This window comes from Mus pahari, chromosome 9 (genome assembly GCF_900095145.1).
Source record: "Mus pahari chromosome 9, PAHARI_EIJ_v1.1, whole genome shotgun sequence".
Classification (NCBI taxonomy): Eukaryota; Metazoa; Chordata; class Mammalia; order Rodentia; family Muridae; genus Mus; species Mus pahari.
Window position 1 is genome coordinate 85,361,186 of NC_034598.1, and position 21,556 is coordinate 85,382,741.

Sequence of the window (21,556 nt, forward strand, 5' to 3'; positions counted from 1 at the left end):
ACATTTCTAGTTTGTATTTATATTCCTCTGTCCATAGGCTGGGGACCCGTGCGGTGACTCTATGTGCACCCTGCCAGCCTCTCTGGACCCGCCCACACTTACAGGTTAGCTGCCCTGAGCGGTGCAGGACACATGCTCCTCTAGTAACCTTCGAGGCATTCCTGGCTCACTATTAACAGCAATCCCAGCCTCCTCCCTCTGGTTCTCCCTCACGATACCCTTCCTCTGCTCTCTAAAGCTCCCTGCATGCTTTGTTCTCTAAGAAGATTGAGCATTTGGCTGCACTTGGTCTGTGTCCTGTTCCTCTCTCTCTCTAAGTCCTTTTTAATTTCCGTCTCAGACTGCTTTGTGCACATGTTGCCATCCTTTTAAATATTGTCAGTTTGTTGTTTAATTCATGAAACATGGCATGCTATAAAATTCAAACAGTATATAAGGCACACACAGGGCACATGCTTTTCCTAATCTGCTGTCTTCTAGAGACAGGTGACTCGTGTTGGCAATTTCAGAGGTATTATTCTAGACATGTTCTATACAGCTAATTTATGACTTTTAACATGTGCTCATGGATGTCTTTGTATATGATACATATGTACTTTGTGATAGACACACATGCACACAAACATGTGTGTTATGCACAAACTGAATGGCTACCTTATTCTGTATTTTCTTTTCAGCAGTCAGCTTGGTTAGTGTGGTGGTTTGAATATGCTTGGCCTAGGGAGTGGCATTATTAGGAGGTGTGGCCTTGTTGGAGGAAATGTGTCATTGTGAGGGTAGGCTTTGAGACCATCCTCCTAACCACATGGGAGCTACTCTTCTCCTAGAGGCCTTTAGATGAAGATGTAGAACTTTCAGCTCCTTCTGCACCAAGCCTGCCTGGGTGCTGCCATGTTCCTGCCTTGATGATAATGGACTGAACCTCTGAGCCCCAATTAAATGTTGTCCTTATAAGAGTTGCCTTGGTCACCCGGCAGTGGTGGCACATGCCTTTAATCCCAATACTTGGGAGGCAGAGGCAGGCGGATTTCTGAGTTTGAGGCTAGTCTGGTCTACAGAGTGAGTTCCAGGACAGCCAGGGTTACACAGAGAAACCCTGTCTCAAAAATCCAAAAAAAAAAAAAAAAAAAAAAAAAAAGGAGTTGCCTTGGTCATGGTGTCTGTTCACAGCAGTAAAACCCTAACTAAGACAGTAATTTCATTTCATTATGCATTTATAAAGGACTTCAGCTTATATATGGCATTCCATTACAGGGAATAAATCCTAGTTTATTTTGTTAAGCCCTTTCTGTCACACATGTGGTTTTAAGAGCATGGACTTTGGAATGACATTATCTAAGAGAATTCTGTCACCATCATGTACTAGCTCTAAGAACATGGCCACCCACTTCTTTGTTGGTTAGCTATATAACTGAAGAATGAAACCTGCAAGGGTAACTGCACTTTGGGTGACCTCGAGGGTTAAATATGCTAATGAGTCTCACCCCTCCAGCAGTGTGTGGCACAGAGCAGGCTCCAGTCAGTACCAGCTACTGACTAAACTGTTCCCTAAATTTGGCTGTCACCCTGTGTGTTGCAGCAAATAACCTTGAACATAGGAATGATATCCAAATATTTAACAACCGTTACACCACGGACACTGATTAATGAGAACGATGCTGTCCACAGTGTTGATGTATGGGCCCAGAGGACCCTGGGAGTGATGGGTGCTTGCCTCTTGGCTTGATGTTTTGTGCAAGTCTGCAGGTTCTTGGAAAGGGCCTGGATCTCAGGCAACAGTGTTTGCTATGAAAGAAGTGAGAGTCCCAAGGCTCTAACAAGCAGGCACGGCACACACCAGAGCAGTCAGCTCAGCAGTCAAATCCACTTTCATACCCACGAGTCCATGCCTTTCAGGGTAAATGCCTAGATGTGGAACCATTAGGGAAGGGTTTGCATACTTGCAGTTTCTCCTCTTGGAGTCTTACATCCACATTAGCAAAATAAGGAAGTGGTGGTCCCTGCCATTTGCTATGTTGGTGAGCGTCCCCATGCCTTTGCTCATCTGATCGCTGACAAATGATATCTCAGTCTTAATTTGCACTCCTCTTTTATGATTGAGTTTGAATGCCCTTTAATACATCTAGACTACATTTATATTGTTTTTATTTATCATTACTAGTCTGGTTGTGATTGAATGCCTTTATATGCTTAGCAGATATTTTTACTTACTTTTCTGTCTATTGTTTTTGTACACTGTCTTAGTTAGGGATTCTGTTGCTATGAAGAGACTCCATGACATGGGTACTCTTATGAAGGCTGGCTTACAGTTCAGAGGGTCAGTCTGTTATTGTCATAGCAGGAAGCATGGCAGCACACAGGCAGTTGGAGAAGGGGCTGAGGGCTTTACATCTTAATCCGCAGGCAGCAGAGGGAGACTGTGACCCACCAGGCCTATCTCAGCATATATGAGATTTCAAAGCCCGCCTCCACTATGACACACTTCCTCCGACAAGGCCACACCTACTCCAAGGCCACACCTGATAGGGTCATTCTCTATGGGGCAAGTATTCAAAACATGAGTCTATGGGGGGAACATTCCTATTCAAACCATCACATGGACCTTATTCAATTTTTCTTTTGTTGTTGTTGGTGGTGGTCTCTTACTGATTTGTAGAGCTGATTATATATTACATGCAATTCATTATTCTACTTATTTATAGAGATCCATTGAGTCCCTGAGGCAGGCATGGTGTTCTTTTAAGATTAGGGGCCAGATGAGAAACAATAGCAGCAGTGACACACAGTACTCAGCTTTATGGAGATGTTAGCTAGTGGGGAAGACGGATAAGGAAATAAATAGTTGCGATAAAGTTCTGAGCATGGTGGCGTCTTTTGGGAACACAGAGGAGAGGAGCATCCATGTGGTCTGTGTCAAGGTAGGGAATTCTACGAGCGGTGTTCTAAGCCTTGAATAGTAGATACCTACTGGACGCTTGCTTTCAGCGTGCAGGCTGGTGAGCTCTTCCATCGCAGAGTCATTTCTAAGGAGCTGATCTCCTGTATCTGATTCTTCTCTGTAGTCAGGCTATTCCCAGTTCCAAGACACAAAAGGACCGGTGTGGACACAGCAGTCCACCTGGGAGGTCTAAACCCTTGCCTTCCCGAGAAGTATCCTTATTTATCTTCAAGGAAGAAAGCTGTCAGCTCTATTTCCCAGAGACAGAGCCCTTTCTAAATGTAAAGTAGGTCATTCCCCCCAGCACATTCGTTTGTGCTGCCTCTTAATAATCTCTCAGCAACTCTTGTTATTTTTCAAATTTGGGTTGGACACAAAGAGCACTCAAACACCATAATGACCTTCACCTTTCTATTACGTCTTTTATTGAATTACTTGCTTTGAATATTTCACATCTAATTAACCTGTATAGCAACACGAACCATAAAGTGGGTCATCCTGCCTTATAAAAGAATAAGTTGAGTGTAGCTTAGACCATTGATTCCACCTAGGGCTGAAACGACAGTCACGAGGAGGACAAAAGTCCTAGACAGCTAGCTCCCCCTTTCTGTGTGGTTCTGTGCTTCTTGAGCTGAGCTGACTCCGTGAATATTGTGTCATCATCCTGCGAAACAGGCCTGCCTTCATCTGCCAGGTTGAGAGTTTCTGCTTTAGTTCTCAAATGTACCAAACACAAGGAAGGCTGCGTTGTTCGAATTCATGGAGGAGTTATGGTCACATAACTTATTAGACTCCATACAAACCAAAACCATGATTAGAACCCAAATGTGCCTGTTTCACGCTCATATCAGCACACAGGGGTCGTGTTGGTTCTTTTTCTGAGCAGCTTTCCTGGGAGTTGCTTCTAGTCCTCCCTAGCCTACCAAGGGAGAAGCCATGTGGATAAATAATCATCATTTTAACCGTGTGATGAACCACTCAATCATTAGAAATGACTGAGTTTCCAAATGAAGACTGTGAGCATCAGATGTAGGTGATTGAGAAGCAGAGCCATGTCCGCAAGCATAGAATGAACCAAATACCTTATATGGAGAAGGGGTGTACAGGTTCTTTGCCATATAACTCTTGCAGAGCCATGATTTGTGTTGTACGGATTTTGTGTGTGTGTTGAGGGGGAGATGCATGCGTGTATATGCATGTGTGTGTATGTACATTAGGCTAGAGGAGAGCCTCAAGGGACATTCCTCAGGTGTTACCCCCCTCTTTAAAAAATATTTTTATTATTCTATGAATCTGAGTGTTTGCCTGCATGTATGTACATGTACCAAGTACATGCCTGGCCCGAACAGGACTTTCAGTCAGAAGAGGGACTGGACTTACATGATGGTGGCAGGCCACTCTGCAGGTGCTGGGAATCAAAGTGGGTCCTTTGCAAGAGCCACTTGTGCTCTCGCCACTGGCCTCTCATTGGCCTGAGGCTCATAGAGTAAGTGGGGCTGGTAGCCAGTGGCTCTCAGTAACCTGCCTGTCTCTGCCTTTTTCAGAGCTGGATTCACTAATATGTGATACCGTACCTGGCTTTTAAAAAGTATGTTCTGGGAATTGAACTCAAGTCTTTGTGATGGCAGGTGAAATACTAACTGTCGCCAAAGCTGTCTCCCCAGCCACGATATAAAGACTTTTAGTAGCTGCTTTATGGAGGCCACTGGTTCTGTTGTTCCAGCAAGGCAGTTGGGATGAGTGTCCCTTCTCTGCCTCCCTGGCTTTTATCTCCTCTCTCAGACCTGATATGCTGAGCTTCTCACCAACCAGCACTTTCCCAGATCTCCAAACTGCCCGATGATAACGTTCCACTGAAGTCCAGCTCTTATCAGGGCATGCAGCCTCGGATTTGCTCTGCTGTTCTGCCAGCTGCTCTTTCACAGACAAATGACACATCTCGTGGCCTACAGAATTTATGAGACACTGGTGGCCCATCACACAGTTAAAACTGATGCTTGGTTATCCACATGGCTTCTCTCTTGGTAGGGTAGGGAGGACTAGAAGCAACTCCCAGGAAAGCTGCTCAGAAGAACCAACACGACCCCTGAGTGCTGATATAAGAGTGTGAAACAGGCACATTTGGGTTCTAACAAAGTGTGTGTGTGTGTGTGTGTGTGTGTGTGTGTGCATATGCATGTGCAAGTCAGAGGTTATAATGATGTAGATTGTCTGTCTCAATTGCCCCTTCACTTTTCTTCTCCTTCTCCTTCTTCTCCTCCTTCTCCTTCTCCTTCTCGTTCTTCTTCTCGTTCTTGTTGTTGTTGTTGTTGTTGTTGTTGTTGTTGTTGTTGTTGTTCTTCTTCTTCTTCTTCTTCTTCTTCTTCTTCTTCTTCTTCTTCTTCTTCTTCTTCTTCTTCTTCCTCTTCCTCTCCTTCTCCTCCTCCTCCTCCTCCTCCTCCTCCCCCCTTCTCCTCCTCCTCCTTCTTCTCTAGACTTTATTTATGTAAAAGTACATTGTAGCTGTTTTCAGACACACCAGAAGAAGGAATTGGATCCCATTACAGATGGTTGTGAGCCACCATGTGGTTGCTGGGAATTGAACTCAGGACCTCTGGAAGAGCAATCAGTGCTCTTAACTGCTGAACCATCTCTCCAGCCCCTCCATTTTATTCGTTATGACAGGGTCTCCCACTGAACCTGGAGCTCTCTGACCAGGATAGAGTGGCTGACCAGAAAGCTCTGGGAATAAATATTATATGCTGTCTATAAGACCTACATTATTTACTTTTCATCTAGAGAAGAAAAAAATAAGTTCTGATGGGCAACTCTTAATGTAGATGGGACATAAATGTGTATTGTGTAGCTGTTTTGTTATGAAGTGCACGCATGAGAATAGAGGAAACACTCCTCTAGTGTTCGGTATCTATGAACCAAAGACACTGCTCACATTACCAATGAACAATGAACTTTTAACATAGTAATGTTGGGATTGAAAGATGGTTTAGCTTTTGAACAGTATGGATGAGTAAGAGGAGATTGTATGTAAAAGTTCAGGATAATAACTGTGCTAGGAGCCGAGCAGTGGTGGCACACACCTTTAATCCCAGCACTTGGGAGGCAGAGGCAGGTGAATTTCTGAGTTCAAGGCCTGCCTGGTCTGAGGAGTGAGTTCCAGGACAGCCAGGGCTACACAGAGAAACCCTGTCTCACAAAAAAAAAAAAAAACAAACAAACCTGTGTTAGGGAAAGAATTAGTTGATTGAGATGCAATTCCACTTATTGTTGAACTATAACTGCCCATCACCTATCAGTCTATCAGCTCAGGAAAACTCAATTTAAACATTCCTAATAGATTCAGTTGTTAAATAGAATTTTTATTATTCTTAAGCCACATATTTTATTATTTATAAAACACATGTTATATATTACATATATATTATATATTTTATTTTATAATTACATAAATATGTTAAATTATATTATATTTATACATTTATATATTATATGTTATGTTATGATAAATACTATATATTATTATAGAATATAGAATATATATGGCATTATACTATATTATATGTAACATATAACACCTATTGTGCACCACCTAACATATAACATAATATGCAATATGCAACATACAACACACAATATATAATGTACAACATAAAATATAACATATATAATATAGCATATATTATCATATAATATAAATCTATAAAATATATTTATAATAAATATAAATATATAAATGCATAAATAATATGCATAAATGTATATGTGCTATAGGAATAAAATATAAAATGTGTGTGTCTTTATGGTGTGTGCATGCACAGGTGTGTGTACACACGTGTATGTGCATGTGTGCACACGAGTATGTGTGTGCAAGTATGTGTGTGTATGAGCATCTATGTGTGCACACTTGTATGTGTGTGTATGTGTGTGCATACTCATATGTGTGTGGTTATGATATGTGTGTGTGTGTGTGTGTGTGTGTGTGTGCACATTTATCATTCTGAGAGCTGGCTGTTGATCATTCACCACACATCCCGCTCCTTACCTCCCATTCTACCCTACTGTTTTGTTTCTCTTTCCCCTCATGTTCTAGAAACTCTGGCCTGAGTTTTCTCTTCATTTTATGGGATTCTCCAAATTGCTTCTTGCCACACAACATTTGTTGGTGCTTTTCTCCTTTTCCCCAATACATTTCTTTCTCCTCCTCCTCAGTGGCTCTCACTGAATGCCCTTCAGGTGTTAGTTAAAATTCCTTTTTCTTGTAGACAATCATTCTGAACTCCTCTGACATGATTGGTACATTGGTCATGTTTGCATCCTAGTGAATAAAAGACCTGAGAAGAAGCAAAGGAGGGAATTTCGATTTGTCTCATGGTTTCTGTCAGAGGTTTGAGCCCATGGCAGGCTGGCTCCTTCACTATGGGCCTGAGAAGAGACTGAAAGAGAAAGAAGAGATGTGGGAAAACAGAGATGCTCCCTTCTTGGGGGCCAGAGAGAAGGCAGGCGTGGGGAGAATCCAGGTGTGGCTGTAGAAATGATAGGCCTATCAAAAACATAGTCCTCCTCCCTTTAATCTCCTAAGAACCCATTCAGTTATGAACTCAGTTGGGGGTTGGCCTGGTGCTGCTATGTATCCAGATACTAAACGCTGTACCCCCAAGATCTGGATGCTCTGAGAAGCAGAAGGGAACACTATGCCAGCTTTTGTTATGTAAACCTTGCTCCCCAATTGAAAGTTAATTGGTTAATAAAAGGCTAGAACCTACGATTGGGTAGTAGAGAGAGAGAGAATCAGATGGATCAGATGGAGTGATGGGTCTCAGGAGAGACCAGGGAAGGAGAAAAGAGACTGAGAGAGGAGGAGGCCGCCCAGAGAGGAGATAGGCCACAAACACGTGGCCAGGACCAAGGAATCCTGAGGACAGGCTGATGGAGCAAAAATAGGCTGGGAAGACACAACAGCAAGTGATAAGGATCATATGGCTGGCATGTCAGTTAGAATAGCTCAAAACCTGCCCAATCTAGGCTTATAGCTTGTCAATAAACAGCAGGATTTCCTGTCTCTTGTACTAGGCTAACTAGAATATATAATTCATTGTCACAGGACTCATCATGGGATTCATTTATGGATGAAGTTAGTTCTTCTGTGATCTGATGACTTCTTCAAAGCTCCACAGTTCAAAACAAGTCTTCAACATGTACTCTCCTTTTCCAGGTTCAGGTCATATGCAAATCACAACAGCAAGGTCTTGACAAATACCACCACAGCACCAAATCCTTCTCCTTCGTAATATACTGCCATGAGGAAAATTCTGAACCACTTGCCCGCACTAGGTAAGCTGTAGGAAGGTAGAGACCATACTATGAAAGAAACTGCTGAGTGAGGCAGAAATCTGGGCTCCCAAGACCCTACAAGACCGCCAGCAGACCTGTTATGCAAGGTGAGCCGTGAGACTCTGGCGCCTGTCACTTTCCCTGTCTCTGGACTGTGCTGGCAATTCCAAGGCTCTCTGAGATTCCTTTCCGTGTTTACATCCTTTAGCAGGGAAGGACTGTTAATGACTAATCTGTGTCCATGAGGCACAGAGCCAAGCGAGAGATGCTGAAGCGTATGCCGGAAGGCCGCCTGTGGTCACCCAGGCTTCTACTTCAGTCTCTCCTCCTTCTCCTCCTCAGCCCACTGTCTCCCCATCTCACCCCGGAGAAGAACCGAGTTCTGAGCGTCTACAGCAAAAATTGGAAAGGAAGACTGGGCTCCGAATCCTCTCAGGGCCTTGGACATCTCTGTCCCAAAGCAATCCAAGTAAGTACCTAGTCGTCTGGAAGTGGGAGTGTGTCTCTCAAGGTAGCGGCGAAAGAACAACACTCTCAGGCTGCTCTTAGAGACCTGTGAGTTTAGTCAACAAGTGAACATGAGAGTTAGCAGTTTGATGTAAAACTATGGAGGCACCAGGAGGAAAGATGAGAGCTGAAGCTGCTTTCTTACTGAACAAAACTTGATAACCATCCCTTCCACATTCTGGTCCCCCAGAGGGGCACTGCTGCCAATAGTGGGTTTCCAAAAAAAAATAGGGACCAATGCTGATCCTAAGGAAAATCTGACCTATGCTGTGTGCTGCCTTTTGGCGGTTTGCCAAATCTCCGTGTCTATCTGTCAGGTGACCATGGACTGAAACAGACTACTGAATCCACACTTCAGTGACATGATTTTCCTTAGTTGAGTAGCTTCAAAGTACTTTCTCGTTGAGCTTCAGTTATCCTCTCGTCGATTGCCTCCCGCTTCTAACACTAATATCAGAGAAATATTAAAAAAGAGATAGGAAAATCCTGAGGAAGAACTTCATTATTAAAGCACCCCTAGGGGGAAGCCATAGATAAGGCCCGCAGGTCTGCTCACTGCCACAGTGATGCAGGCAAGCGAGGAACTCGGGTAATTCTTCCTAATTGGACTTTTATTTAGAAAGGAGGGGCTGGGGATAACCGATGACTTGTCTCGGGTTCTCAGCGTGAGTAAGTGCCACCTGGGTTCTGCAGATCTGACACTCTAGCTGTCACGGATGCTCTCCTAGTGCCCCTGCAGCCATGCTGAAGACAGACAGGGCTAGGAACCCTTAAGCTCATGGTAGTAAGAAGAAAATTAGGAAGAAACAGTAGGGGAAGATGAATTGGGTTATGGTGTAGATTATGATGATTGTATGTCTTTTTATGTCAACCATACCTTCATAAAGTGTGCACATGTGAATGTGCGTGTGTGTGTGTGTGTGTGTGTGTGTGTGTGTGTGTGTTTGTATGTGTGCATGTTCTTTTCCTTTAAAAGTGGGCATGAGGGGTAGAAAAATATAGAAAGATAATTTGGAAGCTTTCTTGTGTTCTTGGCTTTGGTTTTCTAAAACGATAGACACATTCATTTCCGAGTTCCGCCCTTCCCCTCCCAAATGGTGAACCTGTGCCATTTGCTCCCTGGACACTTCTGTTTTGCTGACAGTGTCGTAACAGTACTGATGTAACTCCCAATTCACAGATGAAGTTCTAGACAGGATAGAGCTTTGTTCTCCAGACAGTGTTTCTCAGCACACAGCTCTCCTGCAGAGGATGAAGGAACATGGTGCCATCCTTGGCTTGACTCCAAGATCAGGGCAAACTATACAGGGTACACAGCAGTTATAAGGCCCAAGGACCCTGTGAGGAAAGGAGAAGTGTGTGTGTGTGTGTGTGTGTGTGTGTGTGTGTATGTGTGTGAGTGAGAGAGAGACAGAGACAGAGAGAGACACAGAGAGAGACAGAGAGAAAGACAGACAGAGACACAAATAGAGACACAGAGACACAGAGAGACATAGAGAGACAGACAGAGACAGAGAGACAGGGAAAGAGAGAGAAAGAGGTGAAGCTAACTTTAATTCCATGTCTACTAAATGTCCCAGGCTTTACATAAACTGCCTGTTTCCTTCTCACAATTGCACTCTGTGGTGTGGAAGTCCTGTGAGTACCCATTTTACAGACAAGAAAAACAAGGCTCAAACAGGATGAGTTACCTCTTCTTGGACAGACAGCTAAGAAGGGGCAGGACTTGGTTGGAGTGTGGCTGTGTCCTTGCTCCCCTGATCTTGTTGTGGTCTGGAGAAAACTTGGAATTGACAGCTGGCAGCTGTTTCAGTTTGACAGGGTTGGTTGTTGAAAACCACAAACATTTTGAGGATTCCTAAAACCTCATGCACAGGGAATTTTTCTAATGAGTGCCCTATCAGCAGGGGAAGTGGAGAGTGCAGCTCTGTGCTCTGTAACCCACCAGGCTGCAAGAGCTGATTGGACACTTCAGTTATCAGCATCTTAATTAAAGCCTGGAATGATCCCAGTGCATCCAGTGATTTAGGGACATTCTGGAAGGGACCCGAGCTCTGTGGTTCACAGAGGCCGTGGGTGGTAGATGTTGCAGCAGTCCTTGTCTGGATATAAAAGGGTTTCAAAGGCTCTGGGGGTGGAAAGGAAGGAAATAGGCTTTTCTCTTGAAGGGTCAAACATCCCCCCACTTTGCTTCTAGTCTCATTTTCCCTTTAGTCCACATGACATGGAGTGGGAAGTAAAAGAAATCCAACCCCCAATCTTTTTATGAAGGTGGTAGGGCTAGGATTTGAACCTAGGGCCTTGTGCACACTAAATACAAAATCTACCACTAAGCTATGCCACCAGCTTCCTCCTGGCTATTTCTTATTGCCCACACATTTTCTGCCAGCAGAGATGGAGCTAAAAGGCAGCAGGATGTGAGTTTCTTGAGTCCTAAGCTGCATGGGGACACAACCATTGTCACACAAAATTACATCCTCGCTGCTGCTGCTATTTCTCCTCCTCCTCCTCCTCCTCCTCTTCCTCCTCCTCCTTCTTCTTCTCCTTCTCTTCTTCCTCCACCACCTCCTCCTCTCCCTCCTCCTCCTCTTTTTCCTTCTCCTCCTCTTCCTTCTCCTTCTCTTCCTCCTCTTCCTCAACCACCTCCTCCTTTACCTCCTCCTCTTCCTTCACCTCCTCTTCCTCCTCTTCTTCCTCTTCCACCACCACCACCTTCTCTTCTTTCTTCCCCGTTCCCCCAAGCTGAACCTTTTGGCTTTCCACTTTGAGTTATTCCTTCCCTTAGTTACCCCTTTCTAAAGAATGTGTGTGTATGTTAAAAAACTCTCCACTTCGTACACTTGTATCAAGACAACATTAATATAGTACAGCTTGCAGGATAAAAGATAACATGGTTTATTAGGCCTAAGAACTACTAACAGGGTCCTGGTGATTCAAAGTCATACTTAGGAAATATTTTATTAACTTTTATTTTTCAAGATCCTACTACAATATTGAAATATCCCTCCCATTTAAAGTGGGCTAAGATGAACTTCTCCTGGCCTTAGTGAGCCTTGGGGTAACTTGAGTCTCTCACTCTAATTTTTCTTAAAGTTATTATTGTTTGGTGTGTACATGTTATGGAGTGGAGCATATGGGCCATGGAACCTGTGTAGAGATCAGAGGGCAATTTTGTGGAGTTGGCTCTCTCAGGCCACTTCATATGGTTTTCAGGACTTGAATCCAGGTGTCTGGGCCTTTACCCTCTGAGACATCTCCCACACACCCAGTCTCTTTCATTTTAATTAATGTTATCAGTTCAAAGGAAGAAAGAACAGCATAGCTCTGTGTTTTGAAGTCTTGTGGATGTACTTGACACCATCATCTGGAAGGTATGTCATTAATTCATGTGGCTATGGAGAGAAGAGCCCTGTTGAGGAACGTCAACCAACCAGAGGATGCCAATTGTTTGGGGCTGAGCTTGTCTCTGATGGACTAGATAAAGCCAGAGAGTACCGGTTGCCAGAGAACTGTGGGAGTTCTCAGCCTAGACACCAGTCCACACCATTGCAGGCCTGGAGAAGCAGAAGCTGACTGCAGTCCAGGGTTAGACAGTAACATCATCCTAAAGTATGGATTTGGAAACCTTTTGTTCCATAGAGCTCTCAGCTCTAAGTTTGGGGTAATGATTAGATGCTAGGATACAAGTTTCCTTTGAAACTTTATTTACATACATTTTACAAAGACTATTTAGACAACAAACCCAATGTAAATGATACTACAGGGTACATGCAGTTGTTTATTGCACATTTGTAAAAACCTGTCAGACATAGGACCCTAAGAGTGAACCTTAAGGCAGACTATGATGTCTGCCACATAAGGACATGTCTACATCAGTTCACTCTGGTAGAGGATGCAGATGGCAGAGGGTGATCTGTGCCTGTGTGGCAGAAGGGAGTAGCTGGCAGTTTCCTGCTCAGTTTTCCTTGAGCCTAGAGCTCCTCCCATCACAAATTATTTAAATATTTTATGTCTTCCTGTAGAGATCTTAATTTTCGCTCCAGCAGCAGAGAAATGCTACACATTTCTTAAAAGTATTTTTTCTTTTATTGTGTTTAAAATTTTTAAATTTATTTTGTGTGTGTTACTCTAGATTGAACACAGGATCCTTTTTATTCTTTTATTGAAAATAGATTCTTTTCTCATAGTGTATACCCTGATTTTATTTATAAGAATTATGTATATAATGTTTGTTCTAATGGTTTCGTGGTTACTTGCATTAAAAATATCACCTAGTTTCAGAATTTAGCTTTGTTTATAGTGCTTCTAATTTCTGTGCTGTGTGTTAATGTCGCCAAAATTATTATTTTCCTACTTGTACCTTAGTAAAATTAGTCCTTAACCCATGATAGTATAAAGATAGCAATGTAACTTCCCATTAGTCTGTCAAATAGTTTCAGTAAATTTTGAAGTAGAATACATTTGAAGCTACCACAAGGAATCCTTTTCCAAGCATAATGCTAGATAGAAATCTTTGTTTTCATCTCTGAATCAGTAATGGATTTTCTTGATACAATTTCTCAACTGGCTAGACTTCCACTGATCTGAGCTGTTTAAAGTTGCTCAGAACACTCACTTCTAGACACTTCCAACACGATGTTCTCCCAGTCTATCTAATGTTCTCTCTCTCTCTCTCTCTCTCTCTCTCTCTCTCTCTCTCTCTCCCCTTTCTTTCATTTCCTTACATGCACCACATGTATGCCTGGTACCCAGGAAAGTCAGAAGATGGCATTAGATCCCTTAGAACTGGAGTTCTAGACACTTGAGAACCACCATATGGGTGCTGGGAACCAAGTGCTCTTAATCCTCGAGCCATCTCTCCAGCCCTCTTTCAATATTAGACTCCAGCCTCTGTTCTCTGAAAAATTTCCCTCATTCTCTGAGTCACACTCCTGTTGATAAACCACCAGAGACTTCCCCTTGGGATAAATTCCAAGCTCCCTCAGCCATGGGAGCTGTGTTCTTGGGCCTCATCTCCTAGAGATGTCCACTGGGTGACTCATGCCCACATTCCTGGACCTGCATCTCCCTTTCAACACTCTAAGCGCAGGCTTGTAGCCTTGCTTTATGCTTCCCAGGTCTTAGTTCTCCTTTGTGTAGCATGCTTCTTGCCCTTCACAGATAACTGTCTTTGGTTTAAAGGCCCACTTTAAAAAATAATGTATTTTTATTTAGTGTTCATCGGTCTTTCTCCTGCATGTATGTCTGTGTGAGGGTGTCAGAAGCCTTGGAACTGGAGTTACAGACAGGTGTGAGCTGCCATGTGGGTGCTGGGAACTAAACCCAATTTTCTCTGGAAGAGTGGCCAGTGCTCTTAACTGCTGAGCCATCTCTCCAGCTCTAAAGGTCCACTTTTAAGAGAACTCTTCTCTGGTCACCTACTTGTATCCGCTTATACCCCTTTATATTTATCTCTTTCATTTTATTATGATCACTATTGTTTAGCCGTGTATTTATTGTTGGAACGTGAGCCAGCTTTTTGCTTTATCCACCACTGTATTCCCAGTACCTAAATCCGAGCTTAGAACATAATAGAGAACTAATGAGTTGGTGAACAAGTGCCCGACTTATACTCTTGTTAGGACTAGGGTTTTCTTCTGTTATAATAATAATGATGATAGATTTGGGGCTTTTATATGGCTGATTGTCTAACAAAGAGTCAATAAATGTATATTGACTGATTGAGTGAATGAATCAGAAATTGATATTTAGATGCTTTTATAAGAGAATACAGTTCCTTTAAGAACATGCTTACTTTAGATAAGACAATGGCCAATATGTCATATTGTTGAAAGGGTTTGTATATGCTTTTATATGAGGCTACCCTTGTATCCCCTAATTTAATGGCTTGATTCTGTACCTTTCAATATTTTTTGCCTGAGTTGAATTGTTCGATTACTTTCAACTGTTCAAAGCTAAGTTAGCTAAGTCTTTGCTTTCACATTGTGGACTTGATGTTGGCTGATACCCTTGTATCTGAGTCTCTTTCTTCTTCATATGTCAATATTAGCATTCCAAGGGGGCAAAAATAAAGTTCAATGTCCTCTTCAGGAATAGCCTCAGAAGTAGTACAATTCTATTCATAAAATTAAGTCACAGTGACAGCCCATTCAAGGGTTGCAGTAGACTCATTATTTATGGGAGGATTTTCAAGATCAGCTTCTGGCTTAAGATGGCATTGTATACACTAATGCATTTTGCTTGAATGCTCTGTGTGTGTGTGTGTGTGTGTGAGAGAGAGAGAGAGAGAGAGAGAGAGAGAGACACAGAGAGACACAGAGAGACACAGAGAGAGAGAGAGACAGACAGAGAGAGAGACAGAGAGAGAGACAGAGAGACAGAGAGACAGAGAGACAGAGACAGAGACAGAGGCAGAAAGACAAAAAGACAGACAGAAAGAGAAGGCGTCAGTAAGTTAGAGTTTTAGAGCTCATTCATGACTAAAAGACCTATCAATGGACTCTGGAGTTTATTTACCTATGGAGTAAATATTGAGACAGATGGAAAAATTATCCTTTTTCTAGGGTTCATTTCTCTTTCTCCTTAACAACATACCTTTGCACTGAATCTTTGGCTCCCTCTGAACATGGAGTCACAACGATGAGTTATGCTTTAAAAAATAACCTACCGGGCTGGTGAGATGGCTCAGCAGGTAAGAGCACCCGACTGCTCTTCCAAAGGTCCTAAGTTCAAATCCCAGCAACCACATGGTGGCTCACAACCATCTGTAACCAGATCTGACTCCCTCTTCTGGAGTGTCTGAAGACAACTATTGCATATAATAAATAAATAAATCTTAAAAAAAAAAAAATAACCTACCAAGAACAACAATATCAGCCAACCAGTCCCCCGAGAGCTCCTAGGGACTAAGCCATCAACAAAGAGTACACATGGCTCCAGCTGCATGTGTTGCAGAGGATGGCCTTGTCATGCATCAGTAGGAGGAGAGGTCCTTGGTCCTATGAAGGCTCGATAGACACCCCAGTGTAGGGGAACTGAGGGCAGGGAGGTGGGAGTGAGTGGGTGGTGGGTGAAGGAACACCTTCATAGAAGCAGGGGGAGGGAGGATGGGATAGAGGGTTTCAGGATGGGAGGGAACCAGGAGAGGGGATAATATTTGAAATGTGAATAAAGAAAATATTCAATAAAAAAAAGAAAGAAAAATGACCTACCACAGTCTGTTTCACAGATCTGTGTTCATAGGACAGTGTGAACCATTGCTTTTGTGTGACTGTGCACAGTGAGTCCACACATGCAATGAGCTTTTACATGCATCTCTCAAGACCCAGTTACTCTACACCAGCCAGTGCTGTTTAACTGGAGCAGCATCTACTCAAGGTCTCCACTTAAAATTGGCTTATGCTAGTGGAATCTCTGTTTCTACCACGAACTTCCTGTGACACATAGTATCTAAATAAGTAAAAATTGATAACCGGAAAGTGGGGGTCCATGCTGCCAGAACTCTATGTCCTATCACAATAAAAGCAAACAGCACATACCCCTTTAGAATTTATTCGCCAGGTTTTTCTTTTTCCAGGAATAAAATTTTAATTTATATATAATATTTATTTCAATATATTATTATAAAATGTTGATATATATTTTAGATATTTCACATAGTCTTGGCACTTGCTGTTTTATATATATTTATTATTTATATTTGTTATTAATAAATAATATATATTATATGCTTACTATTATATTTTTATATATCATTTTATTTACTTACATCCCAAATGTTGCCCCCTGGACCCCCCTCACAGAGTTTGCCCCCACCCTTCACTTCTGAGAGGGTGGCCCCTCTGGCATGCCCCCTTCTTGGTGCATCGAGTCTCTACAGGACTGGGTGCATCCCCTCCCACTGAGGCCAGACAAGGCAGTCCTCTGCTGCATTATTCCCAAGGTTTTAAATGAAATCTTTTGTTGTAGATTCATAGGAATAGACATCAAATAAAATCAACATTCTGTCCCCGCTTCCACCAAGATTGAGGCTTACCCTTTGTATTGTTAGGTTTCTTCCTCCCTTTCATTCCCCTTTGACTACGCTGTTTCTAGTTCCTCTCTCCCTGTGCCTACAAATCCCTGTGTCTCTGGTGTATACTCCAATCATCCTCCTTTACTGACCATTTTCTAATTTTTCCCTTCCCTTATTCATAGACTTATTTCTGCTTCCAACATTTCTGTGAGAGCACTCTTCTTCTTTTTTTTTTTTTTTTAAAAAAATAAATATGTATTATTTTATTTTATGTGTATAAGTGTTTTTCCTGTGCTGGTTTGAGTGAGAAATGTCCACATAATTTCAGCTAGTTGAGCACATGGTGGTGGAGTTTGGAGAGGTTGAGGGGGTGTGGCCTTGCAGGAAGACGCATATCACACATATCATGGGGACAGGCTTGGAGATTTCAACTCCACATGCCAGTCCGTTTGTTCTGCCTCCTTTAGTTGAGATGTGAGCTCCCAGTTTCCTGTTCTTGTCACCATGCCTGACACTTGATATCATGCCTCTTCTCCATCATCATGGAGTCTTTATTTTTCTGGAACCCTAACCCCGAACAAACTCTTTCTTCTGGAAGCTGTTTTTGGTCACAGCAAGAGAAAAGTAACTAGTATAGCCTCTGTAAGTATATGTATATCATGTGTGTCCAGGTGCCTGTCGGGGGGGGGGGTGTGTGCTCAGGTCACTTGGAAGTGAGGTTCCCGATGGTAATGAACCACTGTGTATGTACAGGGAACTAATCCTAGGTCATCTGCAAGGTCAGTAAGCACTGAGCTATCTCTCTAACACCTATTACTGTACTATTTTTAAGAATGTATTTTATTATTTTTATTTGTGTGTGTGTGTGTGTGTGTGTCCATGTGCATGTGTGTGCACTTCTGAGTTCAAGTATTCACAGAGGCCTGAAGAGAATTAAATCCCTTGGAGTTGAACAAATGGGTAGTTTCCAGCCGCCTGAAGTGGACACCGAGAACTGAACCCGGGTCCTCTGCAGGAGCAGCAAGCGCTCTTCACCACCGAGGCGTTTCTCTAGTCCCCAGAGTATTCTGCTCAAACACAGATTTCATTGTGTCACCCCAAATCTCCAGCATATCCTCACTGATCACAGTCCGTCAAAACATTTTATGGGAAGAAACTACTTTCTCTCCAAGCTTTTAGGAGGATTAAGAGTGAAGCTCTGTATGAGCGCCCATGTCTTTACAGCTGTGTAAGTTCTTGGTATTATAGCATTAGGATTCGTTCAGTCACTTTCGCTACGTATACGTGTGGATATGAATTGTATATAATGGGTATATAAGTTTGCTCAATCTTTTTGTTATGAAATATTTTTAACATGCAAAGAATAATGTAGTTACTCCCCTTGTATTTGTTACCCAGAATCAAGACAGCATTAAGGATGTTATAGAAATGTTCTATGCACCCAGCTCAGTAATGTTCTGAGTAATGGAGCCATTGCTTTTATTCATATGAATAAATATTCACTTATTATTTTATTATATTTATATTATTATATAATAGATAATTATATAATATCATAAACTATACATACTTTATAATTGTATAAATTAATATTTAAATTATTATATATCATATGTATGAATAAATATTCATATGTAGACAGATAGATGCAATGAGAGCAAGGTTTACAAACTTTTTCTGTGAAGGGAAGAGAGTGGGAGACTATTTCAGGCTTTGCAGAGCACGTGGACTGTTTTGCAACTTTTCTACTCTGTCTTTGTAGCTTTATAGCAGCTAAAGACCAAAGGGCAAATGAAACCCTTAGCTCTCAGGTCACAGCTCACTGAGCCCAGCAGCAGAGTGTCAGTGGTAATATAACGAGCTTTGCAGATTTTTAAGAACATGTAAATGATATCAAGTCCTATGTACTATTCTAAAGCCTGAATCTTCTGTTCTATATGATGCTTTTCACTTATCCATGTGAGTACACAAAGTCCCGGTTCATTTTGTCATAGTTTTGTTCAGTTTACAGGCATTTTAATTCCAAAAGTGTCCATACAATGCTAATTTACTGTATCCATTCTTTTGATGATCGATTGACAAGTTCTGTTTCTGACATTTGGAATATGGCGAACATCTATTTTCATTCATGTCACCCTTTTTATATAAGTGTTGAAGTATGAGAAAGATTGACCCTTTAATCTTTGCAGTAACCTGACACTAAGGTTTTAAAACTTTATGCTGTAGAGTCTAGGGGTAGAGTGACTAGTTCCAGGTGGCACACAAAGCTGTAGGAACTCAGAACAGATACGGTATTCCTGATCTCGTGTTTTTTCTACAAGAACGCAGCTGTGACTTCTGTACATGCATGTGATAGTCTGAAGCAGAAATGTCACCCGGGGTCTCATGTATTTAAACACTTTGTACTCAGGTTTGTTCTTTGGGGAGGTAATAGAACTTTTTGGGAGGCGCAGGCTTGCTGGAGGAAGTTCATCAGGGAGTGAACTTTGAGGGTGTATGCCCTTCTCACACTTCCTGCTTGCTCTGTCTGACGTGTGTGTGTGTGTGTGTGTGTGTGTGTGTGTGTGTGTGTAAATATAACCAGGCAGTTTCTGCTTGTCCTGGCATACCATATAAAACAGTTAGCTGTGTTTCTAGCATGTCTGATTCTTTGGAGCTATGAGATGTCACCTACCTGTGGGTGGAGCCTGATGTGTCTGCATTTATATTATATGAGAGACCGCTTTCTCTATTCTGTGCTTTGATTCAGAGGAACAGTCATCCATCTGCAGAAACAGACTGCAAGGCAAGGTGTAGTTTTGATTGAGTGAATATGGGCAATAACTTAAATTAAACTCAATAGAGAAAAAGTTTAAGTGTTTAAAATCTTAAAGCCTCTGGAATTAAAAGAAATTCAGATATATTACAGAAAATATTTTAGTGACTCCTTCTATATAACGGAGTTTCTTTTTCCATTTCTCAACTATGTTCTGATGCAGCCACAACACCTTTGCCAGGACATTACCACCGTGGTAGAGCCACCATAATCATGAATCAAAGACACCATTTTTACTTTGTAATTAATTTAGACACAGGCATTTTTTGCTCTACCAACACAAAGTAAGCTAAAACGGCAAGTGCTTGTGTTACTATTTCCAATAAAAGAGTTTCTTTTTTAAAAGCTCCTGTAGGGATTAGTAAAAAATCAGTAAAATAGGTTTGAGTGTGCCCTGCTAACTAGTTGTGACTAGACAGCTGTGTCGTTAACTTTTCGGGGACACCAACACTGTGGACTCCCCCTCTCCCCACCTCACCAGCGAGCAGCAATCACCCAAATGAGGCAGACTTGGGGGGACTGAGTTTTTCTTCGGGTGAGCCATGATAAATTATACCCAAAGACTCATCGTAATAGGAGAATGTGATCTTTATGCCATTTTCCCAAGGGAATACACCAGATATAGTGGAACTTGGCAGAACTGTGCAAGGGAACTAGTAAACACAAGTAGCTTAAGTGAGCCAACATTCCTTCGGGGACTATTATGGGCCTGTCATTTGAATTGAAGATACCACGTTTAAATGAACATACAGTAGGATGCCTAGAAATCCTAATGAAGAACAATCCACCTATAAAACACTAGAGACCATCCCATGGCAAGAGCCAAGGCCTGACACTATTAATGATACTCAGTTATACTTGCAGACAGGAGCTTAACATAATGGTCCTCTGAGAGGCACCACCCAGCAGCCAAAGGAAACAGATGCAGAGACTCACACACAAGCAGTAGATGGAGCTCAGGCAGTCTTACGGAAAAGTTAGGAGAAAGATTGAGGGACTCAAAGAGTACAGGGAGGGGCTCTACAGGAAGACCAACAGAATCAATTAACCTGGACCCTTGGGGTTCCCAGAGACAGAATCACCAACCAAAGAGTGAACATGGGCTGGACCTAGGCCAAGTAGCAGATGAGCAGTTGAACAGATGGTCTTCATGCAGGTCCCCCAAACAACTGGAGCAGGGACTATCCCTGAGTCTGTATCCTACCTTCCTGCCTGTGGACCCCACACCCCTAAACCAACAGCCTTGTCTGGCCTCAGTGGGGGAAGATGTGGCTAGTCCCGCAGCAACTTGATATGAGTGGTAGGGGTTAGGGGTGTGGGTGGGTGGGAAGGGTATGTGAGGGGGGGTTGACACCCAGAGAAGGGCTTCCCCTTATCTGGGAATGGGAGGAGGACTTACTTGTGTGGGGTACTAGGAGGAGAGGAAGGGCTAATAATGGGTTGTAAAGTGAGTAAATAAATACATTTAATATAGAAAAGGAAAATTTTAAAACAAAATAAAACACTAGATACATGTAATGTGCTATGGAATTATGTTTTTTAGCCATGTAAGCAATACACAAGGTTAAAAAGAGTAGCTGTCACGAACGGTCTGTGCTCCCAGCTACACAAAGCAGGAGGATCCTTGAAGCACAGGAGCTCAGGAACAGATTGGTAAACATAATACGAATTTCACTCTAACCCAATTAAGCCAACCTGCAGAAATGAGAAAAGGGGACCAAGGCGGAGGGGGAACCTAAAGTCAGAGTTAGTATCAAATGGTAGTAATCTGCAGAGCATACGTTATTTGGGTTGAAAATGAAGATCAATGAACAGCTTTTAGCATTGTAGAATATTCTCTTCTACTAACAGGAGAAACTCCAATAGTCATTGTGTGAACTGAGGGGCAACAAACAGTCTATAGACTGTGTGTGTGTGTGTGTGTGTGTGTGTGTGTGTGTGTGTGTGTGTGTGT

General features: G+C 42.4%; 1 protein-coding gene across 3 annotated transcripts in view; it reads left to right on the forward strand.

Annotated features, from left to right (window-relative positions):
- Positions 1–8,526: 8,526 nt before the first annotated feature.
- Nr1h4 (nuclear receptor subfamily 1 group H member 4) overlaps positions 8,527–21,556 on the forward strand; it is a 79,376-nt gene continuing 66,346 nt past the window's right edge. For 2 of the 3 annotated variants that reach the window (XM_029542132.1, XM_021204675.2), the window contains exon 1: positions 8,542–8,735. The gene's annotated coding sequence lies outside the window, so the exon portion shown is untranslated. Of the gene's footprint in view, positions 8,736–21,556 lie in introns of all 3 variants that reach the window. The other variant, XM_021204674.2, reaches the window with a different exon arrangement.